The sequence below is a fragment of the Narcine bancroftii genome, chromosome 1, assembly GCF_036971445.1.
Source record: "Narcine bancroftii isolate sNarBan1 chromosome 1, sNarBan1.hap1, whole genome shotgun sequence".
Lineage (NCBI taxonomy): Eukaryota > Metazoa > Chordata > Chondrichthyes > Torpediniformes > Narcinidae > Narcine > Narcine bancroftii.
In genome coordinates, this window is record NC_091469.1 from 48,892,750 (window position 1) to 48,911,127 (window position 18,378).

The following is an 18,378-nucleotide window of genomic DNA, read 5'->3' on the forward strand; positions in this document are numbered from 1 at the left end:
TTGTGAGGGTTCACCCTCTTGAATGATGTTTTGATATTGTCCTCAGAGACAGACATCACAGGGTCCTCAGCCTTTTCAGCGATTCTAGTAAGCATTGTTTAGTTCTTCTTCTCAAAGTGGGCATAGGTATTCAGCTCATTAGGTAGTGAAGCATCACAGCCATCTATAGTGTTTGCCCTTGCTTTGTAGGTGGTAATTGACTGCACTCTCAGCCGTAGATGGAATATATCTGTCTCTCTCTAGCTTCCTATTGTTACAAGATCAAACCAGCAACCTCAAAGGCGGCATATCACACAGGGGTAAAGATGAACAATTACTTTATTAACAAAAAATTCACCTTCAAACTTTAATTCAAAATTCCCCCTTTTTATAACAATGCCCACTAGTTATTATGCAAATCTCTATAACAGTGTAAAACTAATAAATTCCCCAGCCTAAATATAACATATGTAATCAAAGTCTAAGCTACACTTCCAACCAGCCCACAGAAAAACTTAAGACACAAAACACACAAGACTCACAAAACTTCAATCTCAACCGAAGCAAAGATCATAAAATTCAGTTTGTTTGGTAAACTGAAGCCAAAAGATCTGAGAGCGAGAGAGCGAGAACAAAATTCAAAGTTGTCTTCTTGTGTTACTTGCAGAGAGATGAACAACTGACTTGGTCCGAATCCTTCCGGCTGCCTTCGGAATGTTCATCCTTTTTGAAATCCCAACATTCTAAACTGTCCTCCAGACCATGACTCATGCTCTGGGCCTTCTTCCAATCCACAGCACCACCCAGTGGTGGTTTATCATCCAAGTCCAGAAATTTTTAGATCATTTTTATGCACATGCTCAGTCTATCTCCCACTCTCAGCAGTCCACCTTCATCTTGGCTCTTAAAGGCAAACTGTCACTTTTTAACATAAAGCCACACAACACATAGGCCAATACACAACACAGAACTCTAACACCTCCCCTACTAAAGAAAAAAAATTGGCCCAAAAGAACAAATTTTTAACAATTAATGGAAGTATTACATAAATAAAACACTCCATTTTTTTTTTTTTTTACAAGTATGTGATTATATTCATATCTAGCCAGATTAACATCTTGACAAACAATCTGCTATTACATTATCTGTCCCCTTTATGTGTGTAATAATTAAATCATACTCTTGTAACATTAAGCTCCAGTTAACTAACCGTCTGTTCTTATTTTTCATTTTAGACAGAAAAACTAATGGATTATGATCAGTATATATTATTAATGGTTTTTGAGCAGTACAAATATACACATCAAAATATTTCAATGCTAAACCAAACGCTAATAACTCCTTTTCAATGGTCAAGTAATTTCATTGATGGTCGTTAAACTTTTTCGAGAAGTACGAAATAGGATGTTCTACTCCATCACCATCCTTCTTCTGCAACAGTACAGCACCAACTGCTTCGTCACTGGCATCCACTGCTAAAAAGAACGGCTTTTCAAAGTTAGAGGACACAAGTACAGGCTGATGGCATAAAATGGCCTTTAACTTCAGAAACGCTTCCTGGCATGCATCTGACCAGATAAATTTTTCTTCCTTTCCAAGTAGTTTTGTTAGTGGGAGTGCAATTTCTGCAAAGTTTTTACAAAATCTATGATAGTAGCCAATCATACCTAGAAATCTCCGAAGAGCTTTCTTATTACCGGGGATAGGAAACACAGTGATAGCCAATACTTTCGCTTCAACCGGTGGTGCCACCTGTCCCTGTCCTGTCACATAACCCAGATATATTACAGAAGCATGTCCAAACTCACTCTTGTGCAAATTCACTGTGAGGTGTGCTTCCACCAGTCTCTGAAATAACTGCTCTAATTCAAGCATGTGTTCTTCCCATGTCTCTGTACTAATTACAGTGTGCTCTAAACCCTGAATTACTGCATTAATCATTCTCTGAAATGTGCCAGGTGCATTTTTCATCCCAAAAGGCATAACACTATACTCATACAATCCCGAAGGTGTAACAAATGCAGAAATCTTTGGACAGAAATATGGATATGAAGGATTTAGAAGGATAGGGACCAAATGCAGCCCATAATGCTAATTAGGCAAGTTGGGCCAAAGTTACAAGTTCCCGCCCCCCCCCCCACCCCAGTTCAGTTTTATTATCACATACAGTATATAGAAAATGCCCGGATAGATAGTACAACAATTAAGATACAGTAAAAAAGTACAAAGTGCAGAGTTACAGGGCAAGATTATCTGGTACAAAGCAAAGACGATACAACTTTACTTCTGTGGGCAGTAAACAAAAGTGCTAGAGAAACTCAGCAAGTAATGCAGCATTCATAAGAAGAAAAAGGCAATCATTTCAAACCTGAGCCCTCTGTATGCCTCAATAAAAAGTTGGGTGGGCTGTGGGGATGGAAGAGTACAAGGCAACAGGTGGGAGAGTAGAAGCTGAGAAGTGATAGAGGGAGAGGGCAGAGGGCTAAGAAGGGTAGCTCTCGGATCAGAGAAGGAAGGTAAGGTTGGGAGCTAGAGGGAAATCACTACATTCTTCTTCAACACCACATTGATAATGGCCTTCTTGAAGCAGGTGCTGAAGAAAGCCAGCCAGCCTGCTGAAGAAAGAGGTTGAAGATGTCTGGGACTACAACTGTGTAATGCGCGTCGAAAGACTTGATCCAAACCAAGGCTTTTATTATCTAAAAGACTGGAGCATATCACAAATAGGTCAACCAGTCCAGAATGACCTGGACTGGCTAGGAGGAATCCTTTAAGACCTGCCAGTAGGTGTGGCTACACTCTCAGCCAATCACAGTCATCCTACACTAACCATCTGTACATATGTACATATACACATTGGTGATAGAATCTGTACTATCACAAACTGTCAGTTAGTTTCACAGGCAAAGAAGGCACGTCCATCTGGCCCAGCCACTTTCTGCAGGTTCACTCTCCAGAAGCCAATCTTATATTTGTGTCAGTGACCATGGGTGCTTGAGGTAGGAGAAGTGTGTTCCACTATCTCACTGGTCCCCTGCTCAAATCTGGCACAGAATGCATTTAGCTCATCAGGGAGGGATGCACTGTTTACTATTCTGCCAGGCTTCATTTTGTAGCCTGAAATGGCATGCATGCCCTGCCATAAGTGCCTGATGTCCACAAATTGTCTGGGTCTTAAGTTTGGTTCAGTACTGCCCCTTGCCAACTCTAATGACCTTGCATAGGTTATCTTTTGACCTCTATAAACAATTAGTAGAACTTGGACTTAAAAGAATTATCAATTTAGGTATATTTAAACCAGCAACTGCACATTTGTTATTCCTATAGAAATACAATTGAACCTTCCAACTAAACTGAACTGTTTCAGGCTTGAATCTATTTTAGACTTCAATTCTGTCACATTCTCTTTAATGAACGTTAAAAATTAATTTAAAAAGTCAATTGCATTCCTAAATCAGAAAAGATGCACCTCAGAATTTTCAGAAATATGGAGCAAAGATAGAACAATCCTCTAAATAGAGATTTTATTAACTTCATAAACAGCAGACTCAAAAGTGAGGATAACAAATATCACCAACTAAATATTTGAAGTAACAATTAAACTGAAGACTTTAGAGCAGTCATTCCATCATCTATTTAGATATAACATATGCAAGAAAATACAGAATGCAACAGTGAGGTATTGAGGCCTTGTGTGTTCAATAAAGATCTTAAAGCAATAGGTTAACAGTTTCAATTTATTTTATTTCTTTGATGGGTTAATTAAATTCATGAAGCAGGGATTTACAAATCAAGACTAAAATTCACAAAAACAACTTTAGCTCTAACATTCTTAGTAAAGAAGAAAGTCAAAAGAAAATTGGTCTGGACGGGGAAGGCAGCTGATTTATAGGGCTTTGCAGCAATTTGTGATGCAAATTAGAAATCATTTTATGGAAATAAACTTCATGAGAGCACATACAAGCAATGTCTATACGTACATCTGGATCGAGTTCTTCCAATTCATCCTCCAACTGATGTATCTCCTCTTCTGATAATTTTCGAAGAAGATCATCTTCATCAACATCTCGATACTTTTCTAATTCTTTTCTAAACGGTGTAGACATGTTAAATCAATCCTTCCTTATATTCCTTGGCAATACCTAAATGTACCTATAATTCAAATAAACAAAAAGGGATCATTAGAATGAAATCTCTTAAATGATGAGGTAATTTATAAGTAAAATCTACATCAGCACAAAACTAAATTAGTTTGTTACTTGAATATCAACATACATAACGTAGTTCATGTTTTATTTCAATTAAGCATATCCATGACCTTAACTTTAGCATAAGCCCAGGGGAAATTTGGTAGAAATTTGATAACTGACTGAGTGAGACTTTCTGGAGCATAGCCTCACGGGAGATCATTAGTTCAGTTTCCCCCCCCCCCCCCCCCCCCACATACTCTTCAGTTAAAAGACTTGTGCTGCAATTTGCTGGAAATGGGAACTAATGAATCCCACTCCAAGGGCAACAACAGGCATTTGGACCTTGGTGAATGTCAAGACTGACTAAGAGACCATGAGAATTAAGGAATGAGAAAAATTGAAGTGATGGAGTAGGAATGGTATTGAATTCAACTAGAAAAGAGGAGGGAAAGAAAGAAGGAATAAAATGTGAAAAATAAAAATTGAATTAAGAAAAAAACTCTAACATGGTTACACAGGCAGGGATTAGATTAAACACTTTTATTCATTCTATTGTGAGTCAGAGAGGAAGCAAAACAACATTGAAAACAACATTGAAAAGGATGATTACAAGGGTTTACTTTCTATGGCAAGTTAAATCAGGAAGGTGAGGCTAGATATTATGTCCAAGCCACTTCTGGAGATTTTCAATTTACTACATATTTCTTAATCCCCTGAAATTGCTGCCAATTTGTACATTAATAAATTGTTTACATCAGCAACACAGTTGGGCCAGATTTCCAGAAATAACAGTTGTTGGCTTTCTCACATTTATCGCCACATCACCCGCTCTTCCATCAGCCCTTGTTGTTCTTGTTGAATTAAGAGAGGGATTGGGCACTCAGATCGAGTGGCATTTAAGGGAGGGGGAAGTGGGAAGTGGGGAGGGGAACATCTGCCTTACTAAAATGCACTGCAACCACGTGACCAACCTTAGCACCTGCTGATGTCAATTTTATAAGCAATCACAACAAAATTATCCAATTTTATTTTCAGCATTTTGATTAGGTTTCACCCAACACTTAGAAACAGCTATGGGGTGGGGGGGGGAGGGGAGGGGGTGGGAAGAGACCAAGGACGAGGGAGAGAATAAAGGAAAGGGAGAGGGGGAGAATGTGGGAGGGCGAAAGAGAGCTGGGAAGATCAGGGGAGGAGAGGTTGGGGGGGAGGGGAGCCGAGCCGGGGGGGGGAGGGGAGCCGAGCCGGGGGGGGAGGGGAGCCGGGGGGGGGGGGGAGGGGAGCCGAGCCGGGGGGGGAGGGGAGCCGAGCCGGGGGGGGGGGGGGAGGGGAGCCGAGCCGGGGGGGGGGGGAGGGGAGCCGAGCCGGGGGGGGGGGGAGGGGAGCCGAGCCGGGGGGGGGGGGGGGGAGGGAGCCGAGCCGGGGGGGGGAGGGGAGCCGAGGGGGGGGGAGGCGAGGAAGAGAGGGAGCAGGTTGCCAGGAGGTCGGGAGAGGTTGGGGATTATTCAGAGACTGAAATAGATTTGATGGTGGGAAAAAACGTGGCCATTGGGATATGCAGCACTTTCGGTGTTGCTGTACAGGGCACAGGTGTGGCCCATACCCTGCTTTTCCGTGGCCACTCAGATTCACCTGAAGAAAGCTCAATTTTGTCCTCATTTTGATGACCACATTTGTGTGTGTGGCAGCATTAAACTGAGCGTAGAAGGAAAATATGCACACATCATGTATCACTGAAATTCCACCTGTTACTGGAATTCCAAAGGATGTTCATGGCCTTGCTGCAGCATAATGCTCCATTCTGTTAGACACATCCCTCAAGTAACTTGTTGTGCAAAAACACCTGGCCACATCCATCAAGCAGTGGTCAGCATGGAATGTCATCACTGTGTTGGAGAACAGCATAATGGATCCTGTGGATGATTTCCCGAGCAGATGGCTAAAAATTTGACAGAATTTTGCATCACCAGAACTCACCAACAAGCATCAAGATCTTGCTTATCCTGCTTAGTCTATCTCATACCTAACACAGAGGAGAGCTGTGCCAAAGATGGGGCAATGACAACCGACCCCCCACTTTCTGAACAATGCATTTACCAAGGTCTGGAAAAGGATGCAGGTATGCTTGTCAAGGTTCATCCCAAGCAGCTGTGTAACAGAGAACTCTCTGATCTACAGATTGTTTCTAGGGATGCAAAGTGCTACTGGAAGATCTTTAGCACAATGAAAGATGCACTGAGATCTGCCTGAAATCTGACAGTCTTCAGGCCTAGCAAGATGCTCACAAGTGAATGCTGGTGTCTGACACACTCTGGACTGCAGGAGTACATGAAGGACACACCGAAGTTTGGTTCACCCAATGCGAAGGTTTTGTGGAAAGGACTGTAATCTAAGGCCCTGGCACCACTGGGCTCTGAGCGGATGGTGTAACAGCATTTCCTGAGGTTACCGAGGCAGGCAAGGTTACAGGTCACCATCCTGTTGACTTTCTACCGGAGTTCTATCAAGAGTGTCCTGGCTGGCTGCATCACAGTGTGGTATTTTGCTGTAAAGCATTAAATTGGAGATTAAACCACAGGGCCACAAGAGCAGCAGAGAGGAGTCTCCCTTCCCCCCATCAACATGATCTACCAGGATTGTTGTCTGAAGAGGGCTCGTAAAATCCTTAAGGACCCCTAGCAGCCCACACATAGCATCTACCAGCTACAGCTATCGAGAAAGGGATACAGAAGTATCAGAGCCAGAACCACTAGGCTGAGAAACAGGGCAGTGAGACTGCTAAATGACTGATGAACTGCTCATACAAACCCTCTGAGAATCTACTATTATTTAACAATATTTATTTTTATATATGTAATGTATATAAATCACTTATAAATATATGTTCTATGTCTATATGTGTTTGCATTCTTTTTTTACACTTAGGTCTGAAGAACACTGTTTCATCCAGTTGTACTTTACAGTCGAATGATAATAATAAACCTGAACTTAACAACCTCTCAGATCTTTGTTTGAAGTGGCCACACGAGTAGCATTGGTGCTTTGTACATAGAATGTATTAATTGGATGTAATTATGAATGTAAAAGAAGACATATGGTCTTGCAACAATTTTTCCATCTGAAAAAAATCGTATTTAATTGCTTTCAGTTAAGATTTGCCAGGATAAGAACTGCAAGATATAAAATAAGCATATGCTCAAATGGCTATGGCAAGGCAATAGCTAATTGTTTTTACCAACTACAAGGACAAATGGATTCACCCTCTCAACTTTATGTTTCCCAAGCACAAGATAAACTTAAAAGTGCATGGAGAGACTAATCAAATGGCAGAAGCTTTATAATGTTCACTAAAATGTTGCAGCTGTTGAATTTCTGTCATGATAAACATTTCTAAAATAAGTACCTTTACCTACTATGCAGGTGTAGAGACCAGCTTGGTTTGTGGACAGCAATTTTTTTCCAATGATGAGGATTTAATTCAAGGATAGATCTTCAAACCTTGACAGATATTTATTGAAAATTTTCAATCATTACAACACCTTTGGAGGTAGTGAGAGTTTTAAAAAATATTGAAAAAGAGAATTTATTAACTCAAATTAAACAAGCAAACTAGGGTCAATTATTTAAAAATCTTGGAGTGAGGAACTTCCATATGTGGGCAAAGTATTCAAAACATAATTGGTGTGTTGCAAACATGATTGAAAATGGAACAATATGATGTCGCTTTCTACAAGAATCAGATTTGCAAAAATCTTGAAAATTTTTCAATTGAGCACATTAAGTTCCAAGAAAAGGATATGGCAAAACGAGAGCCAGAAGTGTTAGGAAAATTTCTAACACAATACTAGAATAAAAGGATCTCAGTTGGGGTTCATTAAAGCTGAAACCACAAGATAGACAAAAGAAATAGAAAGGGAAATTACACTTTTGCATCAAATCACAACAGCAAGGAAATGAAATAGAAAAGGTCAGTTTTCTACCATTAAGGCCACCTCCAATTTAAATTCCATACGGAATATTTTGGAGGATCAAGAACCAAAAACCAAGAATACAAAGGTTGTGGACTTGCATTCATTTCTAAGACCTGACATGCAAATGTAGCACTGAGGAGGTGCTGCAATACATGTTATACCGAGGCCCTGTTTGTTCTCTCAGGTGGATGCAAAAATTTCATGGCACTCATTGAAGAGCAAGGCCATTCTGCCAAGGTCTTTGAATGTCTATCCCTCAATCAGCTTCATTAAAAATAGATTGTCTAGTCTTTGTTGTATTGCTATACATTAGTTAATGCATTTCTTAATTTGCATCAATAACAACACTTCAATTCCATGACAGTAAAGATCTGTGCGATGTCCAAATTTATGAAAGTTCTGAATTGTTTGCTTTCTTCAAGCCTTAAAAGAAAACAACAGCGCTTAATTTAATTCTGCTAAACTGGAACTGAAGTGGTCTATTTACCTGATCTGATAGTTAAAAAAATAATTAAAACAAAATAACCATTTGCTTAACCTAAAAAAAAGCTAATGAGCAGTTTAAGATTAATGGTACTTTGCTGCTAAAGAGGGAATCTACTCCAAATTGAGGTATTGGAAATTAAGATCACAGTTCATGGAGTTTCCAAATAAAAAAATGCAATGTACAGAAAAATTGGTAAATGGTAGTGGTGGCAAATATTACTCTGGATAAACAGTATTAAAATCATAAAGACAGCATTTGACCAAGGGGAGATTAAAGGGGCCCTGATTTTTTTTTAAAAATGAAGGAAATAACTAGGTTTAATCATCTTCTGCTTCATCCTTCTATCAGAAGCAGTTGTTGAATTCAATCTACACAAACCCCCAAATCATCAGTGCATGACAGTGGTCGAGGCCCAACCATCTTCAGTCTATCTTCAATCAAAAAAGGTCAGAAGTGAGATGTTTACACAATATTCAATTCCATTTGCAGCTACTCTCCAAATGAAGCAGTTCATGTCTGCCTTCAGCAAGACCTGGACAACACTTAACACAGATTAGTAAGTGGCAGGTAACATTCACTCCACAACAGAGGCAGGAAATGACCATCTCCAATACAACAGAATCTAAAAACCATCTCTTAACATTCAATGATAATATCATTGCTGAATCCACATATTCAGCATAATGAATGACCTGAAACTTAAATGGACTAGTCACATATCAAGGTTAAAATAGCAGGTTAAAAAGTTGGATACCTCACTTTCTAACATCCCAGAACCTTTCAATCAGCTGCATGGATGAGTTAAATAGCTACAACTCAGGAAAAAGAGTAAGCTTTATTAACACCTCATCCATCACTGTAAACATTTTTCCTTCCATCATCAGTGCACAGTTGCCACACTGCCAGCTACTCACCCAGGCTATTAAACTTTGACCATAAAGGACAAGGCCAGCAGGCATATGGGCACACAACTAGTTGTAACTTCCCCTTCGAATTACATATCTTCTTTATCTTTATTTGAAAATGTACTTGCTCAAATCCTGGAAGTCCCTGACCAAAGGCTCTATGGAGGTACATCACCAGAAGGGCTGCAAGAAGTCAAGGCCACATATTTCACTGGTCAATAAATGGCATTGTCAGAGATGCCCAGATTTCAGAAAATAGAATTACAACCAAACAAATATAAAGAGACATACAAGCTAACTTTAAGATTAACAATGCAAAAAATGCCCAACATATTAATTTATTTTTAAACTGTAGCATTTAGTTCACATTGTTCCTGCTCATTCTTCATAAAGTTCTTCCCAAAATGAATCGCGTTAGATTTTTCCATATGAGATTTCATCTGCCAACCACACCAGTCTACATCCTCCTGGTACTATTGCCTAACAATGTAACCAAGTTTTATCACATTGCAGACTGAAACTTCTATTTCATGTCTAATTCACACATTACTATCAAAAAGGCAATGATCCCAACGTTGATCCCTAGATTAAAACAAATCTCTACTATTAGTGCTCTGACGAAAGGCGAATTCCCAGAAACATCCCACCACTTTCAGTGTTGTTAAAAGCCTGTTTTACTACATTTCATTCAATGTCTTCAGGAATGTCATATGTTCAGTTTCAATCTCATTATCCTTTCCTTCACTTCATAAAAAACAAAAATAAAATTAGTCAAAGACTAATAAGGCTAAGATCTAGTATATAGTATATTAGTAAAACTCTAAATGGTGATACTGGGAAATGAACAAGACATTGAATATCAGAATATAAAAAAATTAGCAGCAAGAGGCTGCCTTCTTAACTGAAGAGAACACATACTTTGACTGCTTAAGCTCTGCTCACAAGACAGATCTGCAAGCCCAACAATCAAGATATAATCAGTGCAAAGGAAAGGGAGAAGAAGAGGGACAAGGTAGGGACTGGTAGTTGGTGAGGGATGATGGCCAGAAATGTCTACATCTTTGGAGCACTTTGCAATGATTGAGAGGAGACCTGCATTTAGGTACTTACTGGTGTTGGTTGCTCTGCATACATTTTGCATTGAACTCGGGTTAGTGCCCCAACTTAAAAGCCAAGTACTAGGCCACAAATATAATGTCCGAAGCAGGGATGTAAAGGTTTGAACAGGTAAATTTCAGGAAGTATGGTGTCCTTAAAATATAGATAAAACAGTTTCTAGGCAAGGACTGTGCAGTAGTCACCCTTGGCAATACTGTCACAACAGATCCACATGGAAATGGTAGACGAGCAAAGATGTGTCTCACCAAGAAATGTAATGGAGGAGGTTGGGTAGCAGGGTTAATGGGGATGAGCAGGGGTTGCGGTCATTGGTGATTAGTGGATTTCAGATTTATTGTCAGTGTACTTACACGACATCACATATAACCCTGAGATTCGTTTTCCAGATTTACCAGTTAATGGTAGTGCAAAAAATCTGTACACATGCAAACAAATATAGAAATTTAAACAAATTGACTGTGCAATACAGAAAAGAAAACAACAACAATAGAATGCAAAAGTAAGAGTCCTTAAACGAGTTCTTAATTTAGTTCATTGTTGAGTCCGATGGTGGAGCGGTAGCAGCTGATCTTGAACCTGGTGATGTGATTCTTGTGGCACCTATACGTCTTTCCTGATGAGAGCGGTGAGAACAGAGTGGTGTGCATCCTTGATGATTGCTGCTGCTGTCCAATGGCAACATTCCCTGGAGATGTTTTCGATGGTGGGAAGGGTTTTGCCTATTACCTTCTACATGGGTTTGCACTCAGGGGTATTGGTGTCCAGATATCAGACTGTGAAGCAGCTGGTCTGCACACTTTCCACTAAACATCTGTTGATGATCCAGGGATAGTTGCAGGATAATGAGTGCAGCTCAGCAAATAGAAATCAGGACGAACAGAGAGAATCCATAATGAGAGACAAACTACGCTCCAGGAGTAGTCATTATAGTTCCTAATCGTTGAAGAGGGAAGAGATCAATAATTCAATCAAAGAGCATGGAACAGGTCCTCGGTCCATTCTCTGCAAAGAAACTTGAGCAAAATGAATGCTTTGATCTTCATGGGCAGAGAAAGAATAAAATGACAAATATAGTTCAGAGGACACATCGTGGTTTACATTTGAGTTTCTATATTCTTTCTAAAGCTAACACCTACAGAAAACCCTAATTAGTTCAGGGAAAGCAAATGTTCACTGGTTTTCAACAAAAAAAAACAGATAAAGGCAGTGCTGGAAAATCCAGGAATCTAGGATTACAAATTTCTCAACAGTGTACTTATGAATTATGTCAAGCAGAATCAACATGATTTTAAGAAAAGGAAATGGTGCTTGCCATATTAGTTTTGGGGATTAACTAGATGGGAATGGAGAAAACTCATATATGTAATATACCAGAATGTTCAAAACATTTATTATATGTAGTGAGAAAAGCTGTAACCAAATGGATTTCATGGTGCCTAAAGGAGAGGGATTAGTTGGCAGGATGTAATTAATCATTTGCTGCAAAGATCTCTACTAGAATCTCGACTGTTTAAAATCTACATTAATCACGGAGGGGGGGGGGGATCCAAAGTGGCAACAGAGGGTAGTAGAAGAATTCTAGAGCTCCCCAGATAGTAAAGCATAAAAGACAGAGAAAAAAAAAATTCCCCCTAAAAATGATCAGGAGATGAAAAGGATAATGCAAGAAGAAAGAAAAAGTTGAAGAAGAATGGGAAAGAAAACAAAGGCGTTGATTTTAGAGAGAATGGTGAAAGTGAAAAACAGGAAGTCCTCACTTTGTGGTTGGAAAGGAGAGGCCGACAGCATAGTCGGGATTGGAACATTAGGGCACCCATCGGGAGGAGAACTTGCCCGGAAGGATGAGTGAGGGCAGAGCTGACCCAAGAGGAGGTCAAAGGAGAATCCTGATCAAGGCAGCGGGAGCACTGTCGGGCGTGAATAACGTGGAGGCCCGTGGACAAGGGGACTGAACCAAGGTGGAGATGGTGACGGCAGCTGCAGAAACAGCAAAAAAAAAAAAAAGCCACTGGCCACAAGGAAAACGAGAGGCCTATCTGGTAAGGCTGTTTCATCCCGGGGTCAGGAGGAGTCCGAGCGTGGAGCTACATCAGAAGTTTGAGGTGTCAGACCTGGCAGGCAGCAGGAGCGGCGAGGCCAGGGAGGTGTCAGGATTGGAGTGATGGATGAAAGGTCAGGACACTCAATGTTGGAGAGTGAGGATGAAGAGGAAGATGGAGAAGAGAAGGAAGAATGCGGTGGAAAGAGAAGGACATTGAACAGAGGACAGAAAAGAAAGGAGGTAGAGGGCTTGATGCCCTCTACCAGGTATATAATGGAGGCCATTGGACAGATAAAAAGAACACTGAAAACACTAGTGGTAAGCTGGGGGGGGGTGATTAAGGATAACAGAAAGGGTGACAAAAACAGAGGAAAGAATTAAGAGGGTGGAGGAAAGGCTGGATAAGAGGGAAAATGAAATGGATGTGTAGGTGAGGAAAAGAGAGAGGATGTGGGAAAAGATGAACTCGTTATTCCTCCAACTGTAATTCTCGAACATCAAGATTGTGGGGGTGAAAGAGGGTATAAAGGGAAGATACCCAGTTGGTTCTTTAAAAAATGGATCCCAGATGTGCTAGGGAGGGATAAAATTGGGGATGAATTGGAATTAGAAAGAACCCACTTGTCTCTCGCCTCATGCTTCCCTCCCACCTTACCAGGGTCCATCCATGTCAGATTCCTTTGCTACCAGGAAAGGGAGTGAATTTTCTGGGCAGCAGCAATGACAGTGAAGGAAAGAAGGGGTCCAGTAGAACATGAAGGAGTGAAAATCCTCTTTTACCCAGATATTAGTGTGACGCTATTAAGGAGCAGGAGAGAATTAGATCAAGTTTTTTTTTAATCTTTGGAAAAATAGGGATTGAGTTCAACCTTCCTTCACCCAGTAACTCTGAAGATAATAAGGGCAGGAGGGGAGAAAAAGTTGTGTTTTTTTAAAAAAAAAACAGACCCTGGGGAGGCAATGGATTATGCAAAAACCCTGCCATCATCCCGGGATTAAATATAAATATGGGGAAAAAGGGGAATCAATGGAAGGATTGACTGTATAAATTGTGAGTGTTTTGAATATAGAGGGGAATGTTTTACTTTGTTATTGTTTAAATATGATTGTTCAAGTTAAATGAAGAATTGATACAGGGAACTCGAAGAAAGGGGGGAGGGAATAGCATAACAGGTAGATTGGTGCAATGGCACACTCCAAAATGGCGGGGGAGCTGGGGCCAATATCTCGGGAATTGGTGCCAGGAAGGGAAAGGGTAGACTGGGGGCAGAATAGAAGGGGGAGGATTTTTTTGTTTTTTTCTAAATTTTTTTTTAGCTTGCTTAGTTTTTGTTTGGAGCACAGTCATCCATGCCAGAGATCTACAGCAGATAAGCAGGATGGAGGATAAGTATCAGGGAAAAAGAAGGAAGGAGAGGAAAATAATGGAAGGGCTCTGGGGTAATGGATAAGATAATTAAATGTGTAAGTTTCAACATGAATGGGATGAATGGAAAAATAAAGAGAAAGAGTTTTGGCACACTAATGGATAAGACAATTAAATGTGTAAGTTTCAACGTGAATGAGATGAATGGAAAAATAAAGAGAAAGAGTTTTGGCACACTAAAACTAAGTGCAGGCAGATATTGTATATTTCGAGGAGACCCACCTTACAAATCAAAAACAGAGTTAAAGAGGGGGAGGGTGGGTCAGGTGGCGATGTCCTCCTTCAATTCCAGAGCCAGGGGAGTGGCTATCCTGATAGGGAAGAATGTTCCAGTGGGGGTCCCGGGTGTGGTCACTAATCAGACTGGGAGATTTGTGCTGATGCATTGTTAAATATACTCTGAATCATGGAAACTTATGAATATATATATGCCCTGAATTTTGATGATGGGCAATTTATACAAAAAACATATTCTTCAGAGGGATGTGAGAATGCCTTGATTGGAGAAAATTTCAATTTTTGTCAGAATCCGGTCACAAAAGAAAGTAACAAGGGCCAAGGCAGCTAAGTCTAGCCTGGCCTTTATGAAAAAGTTGAATTTAATAGATGTCGGGAGAAAGCAGAATCTCAGAGAAAGGGACTATTTCTTTTACTAGAGGCAACACAATTCCTACACTAGAATTAATTTATTTTTGGCATCAGCTCAATTGGAGGGTAGGATAGTGGAGGCTGAGAACACAGCTCGACTACTGTCTGACCTTTCACCCTTGACTCTGTCTATTATAATGCCAGATAAGCAGGCTATGATGCATAGATGGTGCCTTAACTCATTGCTGTTGGGAAAACTGGAATTTTGAAGCTTAATTAGAGCTCAGATAGAATTGTTCTGAGAAATGAACTGTCCTGTCCCTCTACTTACAATAACATCCTAATATGGGATACACTGAAAGCTTCTTTAAGGGGCCAGATAATTGGATATACCAAAGGTATCAAAAAGGGCATATGAAAGAGATTAACAGCTTGGAACAGGAAATATCCCAATTGGAAAAAGATTATCAAAGGTCAGGCTTCAAAGAAAAATACAGCAATAATGAATAAAAAGCTCAAATACAGTGCAAACATACAAGACAGAAAAGTTGATCTTAAGATCGAGACAACAGTATTACGAGCAGGGGAAAAGGGCCCAAAAAGTCTTGTCAGGTGAAGGCAAAAGAGGTCTCAAGAGCAATCAACGGGGGGGGGGGGGGGGGGGGGAAAGGGGGGGGGGAAATCTCCGCTAAAATAGATGATTTCTTGCTTACATTGGAATTACCAAATTTAAATCAGGAGGATTGAGAGGGGCCGAGTACCCCCTTCTCTAGGGAAGAGATTGATAAAACTCCAAGCTCCAGGGGAGGATGGTTTCCCCATTGAATTTAATAAAGAATTCAAAGATCTCTTAATGCCCCTTCTTATTAAGGTGGTGGATTAAACAGCAAAGATACATACCCTCCCAGAGTCTTTCTCAACAGTAATCATCATGGTGATCATAAAAAAAGACAGGGACCCTCTGAAGCCCTCTACCTACATGCCCATTTCATTATTGAATGCAAATTATAAAATCATAGCAAAAGCATTGGCCAATAGGTTGGTGGAATATTTACCTAAATTAATAAATCCAGACCAAGCTGGATTTGTGCAAAAGCGGCAAGTATTAATTGGGTTAAGACACTATTATAAACCCCAAACTAAAATTATTACAAACGGACAACACCTCTAGTGTTTCGATTGAGTAGGTCCAGTAGGCAGGGCTGCCCACTGTCCCCAGCGCCATTAATACTGGCCATTGAACCACTGGCAGAAGCCATTCGATGCGATTCAGACAAAAAAGGGTTCAAAGTGGGCCAAGAGGAGCACAAATCAATCTATTTGCTGATGATGAGTTAGTATAATTTAATGGATCCCAGGCAGTCGATGGCCAAGCTGAGGACCACACTGAAGGATGATAAGAATATTTCTGGGTACAAGATATATTTGTACAAGAGTGAATTTTCCCATGACAAAGGGGGATTAAAGACAATTCCAACAGGGAAGTCAATTCAAATGGCCACAAGAAGGCATTAAATATCTGGGGATAAAAGTAGACAAAGATTTAAGCAACTTATACAAACTCAATTATCCCCCTTTGCTCCCAAAGATTGAGGAGCACTTCGGTAGATGCAGAACTCTGCCCATAACTTTGGTGGGCAGAGTTAATTGTTAAAATGAAGGCGATGCCAAGGTTACAATATCTATTTCAGTTGTTACCCATTCTGTTGCCCGAGGGTTTCATAAGAGGCTCGGCAAATGTGTCAGAAAATTTCTGTGGCTAGAATCTCCATGGAAAAGTGCTCTTGGGATTACAAGTTGGAGGGTTTTAAATAATACTGGGCGGCCCAGGTGAGGTTTATCGCCTCTAGTCATTCCCTCATCCAAGGATTAGTCCCCACCCCATGAATGAATGGAGCTAATGTTCATTGCTCTGCTTTAGCAATAGAGCACAAATTTGTTCTCTAAACGTAGTCTCACTGAGAGGGGGGCCCCTCTTGGCCACAAATTGGACTGCATGTGGTACTTGAAAAGATAGAATGAGAGTTTGTATCTAAATGGGACACTAAATAAATTTCCAAAGAAAATGGAATACCCCCCACACTAAAGCATGTACTTCTGACATGGAAAAGAATAAGTTAATGTATTGGATTGAAGGTGGGGATATCTCCCAAAATGCCCTTGAAGCAGAACAACTTAATACCCATGACTCTGGACAATAAGATCCTGGACACCTGGTACAAAAAAGGGATCAGGTGTGTCAAGGATTTTATAAGCGAGGGCAGCTCATGTCATTCATGCAGTTGAGGAATAAATATGATTGCCTAATAGAACATTCTTCTGCTATCTGCAACTAAGATATTTTATAAGGGAAAAATTGCGACCATCTATTACCCTTTAGTAACATTGAAATTCTAATTCAAAAGGGGAATGTGCACAAGTTTATTTCTATAATGTATTTCATGTTCCAAAGTGAGGGCTCGAAGCAAATACACAGGTCGATGGAGAGGTGGGAGTCAGACTTGGGCACAACAATCCATGAGTGGTTCTGGTTAGATCTTTGTCTGAAAGCAGGACAGCAGTTATTAATGCCAGGTATAGGTTGGTGCAATATAATCGTCTGCATCAACTATATCTCACACCACAAAAACTACATAAATCTAAACCAGAAATTTTGGAAATGTGCTTCAGATGTGGGGTGAAGATTGGAACCTTTATCCACTCAAATTGGCTGTGTACAAAGGTGAGATCCTTCTGGGAGGACCTGGAGGACATTCTGGGTAAATTACAATGGTGGATTTTCCACAGGATCCAGAAGTGTACCTTCTGGGGTTCATTGGGGATGCGAGTTTTAGACTGTCCAAATATCAAATTCAATTTGTGAAAGTCGCCTTGTCAGTAGCCAGGAAATGTATAGCAAAGTCTGACTCCCAACTAGATATTACACAATGGAATATGGAAATACAGAGTTGTAATCCCCTGGAGAAAATCATGTACAATTTAAGGAGGAAATATGACACATTCATGGCCTTATCTGAAACACATAGGTACACCAATATAATTTCACCCCTTCAGAAGAAAGGAAATAAAACAATCCATTCCAGCAGGGAAACTATTTGGTTCAGAGCAGTGGGACGTGGTGCAGATGACGTGCTCTTGTTTTTTGGTCCCTTACCCCTTTTTATTTAAGTATCTGGGTTTTTTTCCAGTCTTTCTTCAATTTTTCTGCAAGGGTCATTGACCTCATGGTATTTGTGTATTTTTTGTATATGTATAATTTATGTAACTTTATTCTAGGTTTTATTGGGTTATGGGGGGAGGGGAAAAACTGACTGTATGTTTATACACAAGTGTTGAAAGAAAGTGTATTGTCTGAAAATTAAATATTCAAAAAAATCTGCATTAATCATAAAAATAACAGTCATTTGTAATTTCTTGTTTTCTGAAGGTAAACACAACACCCAAAGAATACACAAATTGTTTGTAAAATAATTCATATGTGGGTAGATAAGAAACTAACTGATGAAGCAGAACATACAAAACATTATTAATTTTGATTGAACAAGAAAAAAATACAGGATGCAGACTTATGGTGACTTGTGGTTGAAGGATCCACGCAGGCTGTGGGTTGCTGGAGACTGGGTACCAGGAATCAGATCCAGAATTTGAGAGGGTGCTGAGGGCAAGAAAGGACTC

General features: G+C 40.2%; 1 long non-coding RNA gene across 1 annotated transcript in view; it reads right to left on the reverse strand.

Moving 5' to 3' along the window:
• Positions 1–356: 356 nt before the first annotated feature.
• LOC138758068 (uncharacterized) overlaps positions 357–18,378 on the reverse strand; it is a 29,635-nt gene continuing 11,613 nt past the window's right edge. The window contains exons 2-3 of the long non-coding RNA XR_011354120.1: positions 3,960–4,131; positions 357–1,454 (exon numbers count right to left, since the gene is read on the reverse strand). This is a non-coding gene — a long non-coding RNA (uncharacterized lncRNA). The remainder of the gene's footprint in view (positions 1,455–3,959; positions 4,132–18,378) is intronic.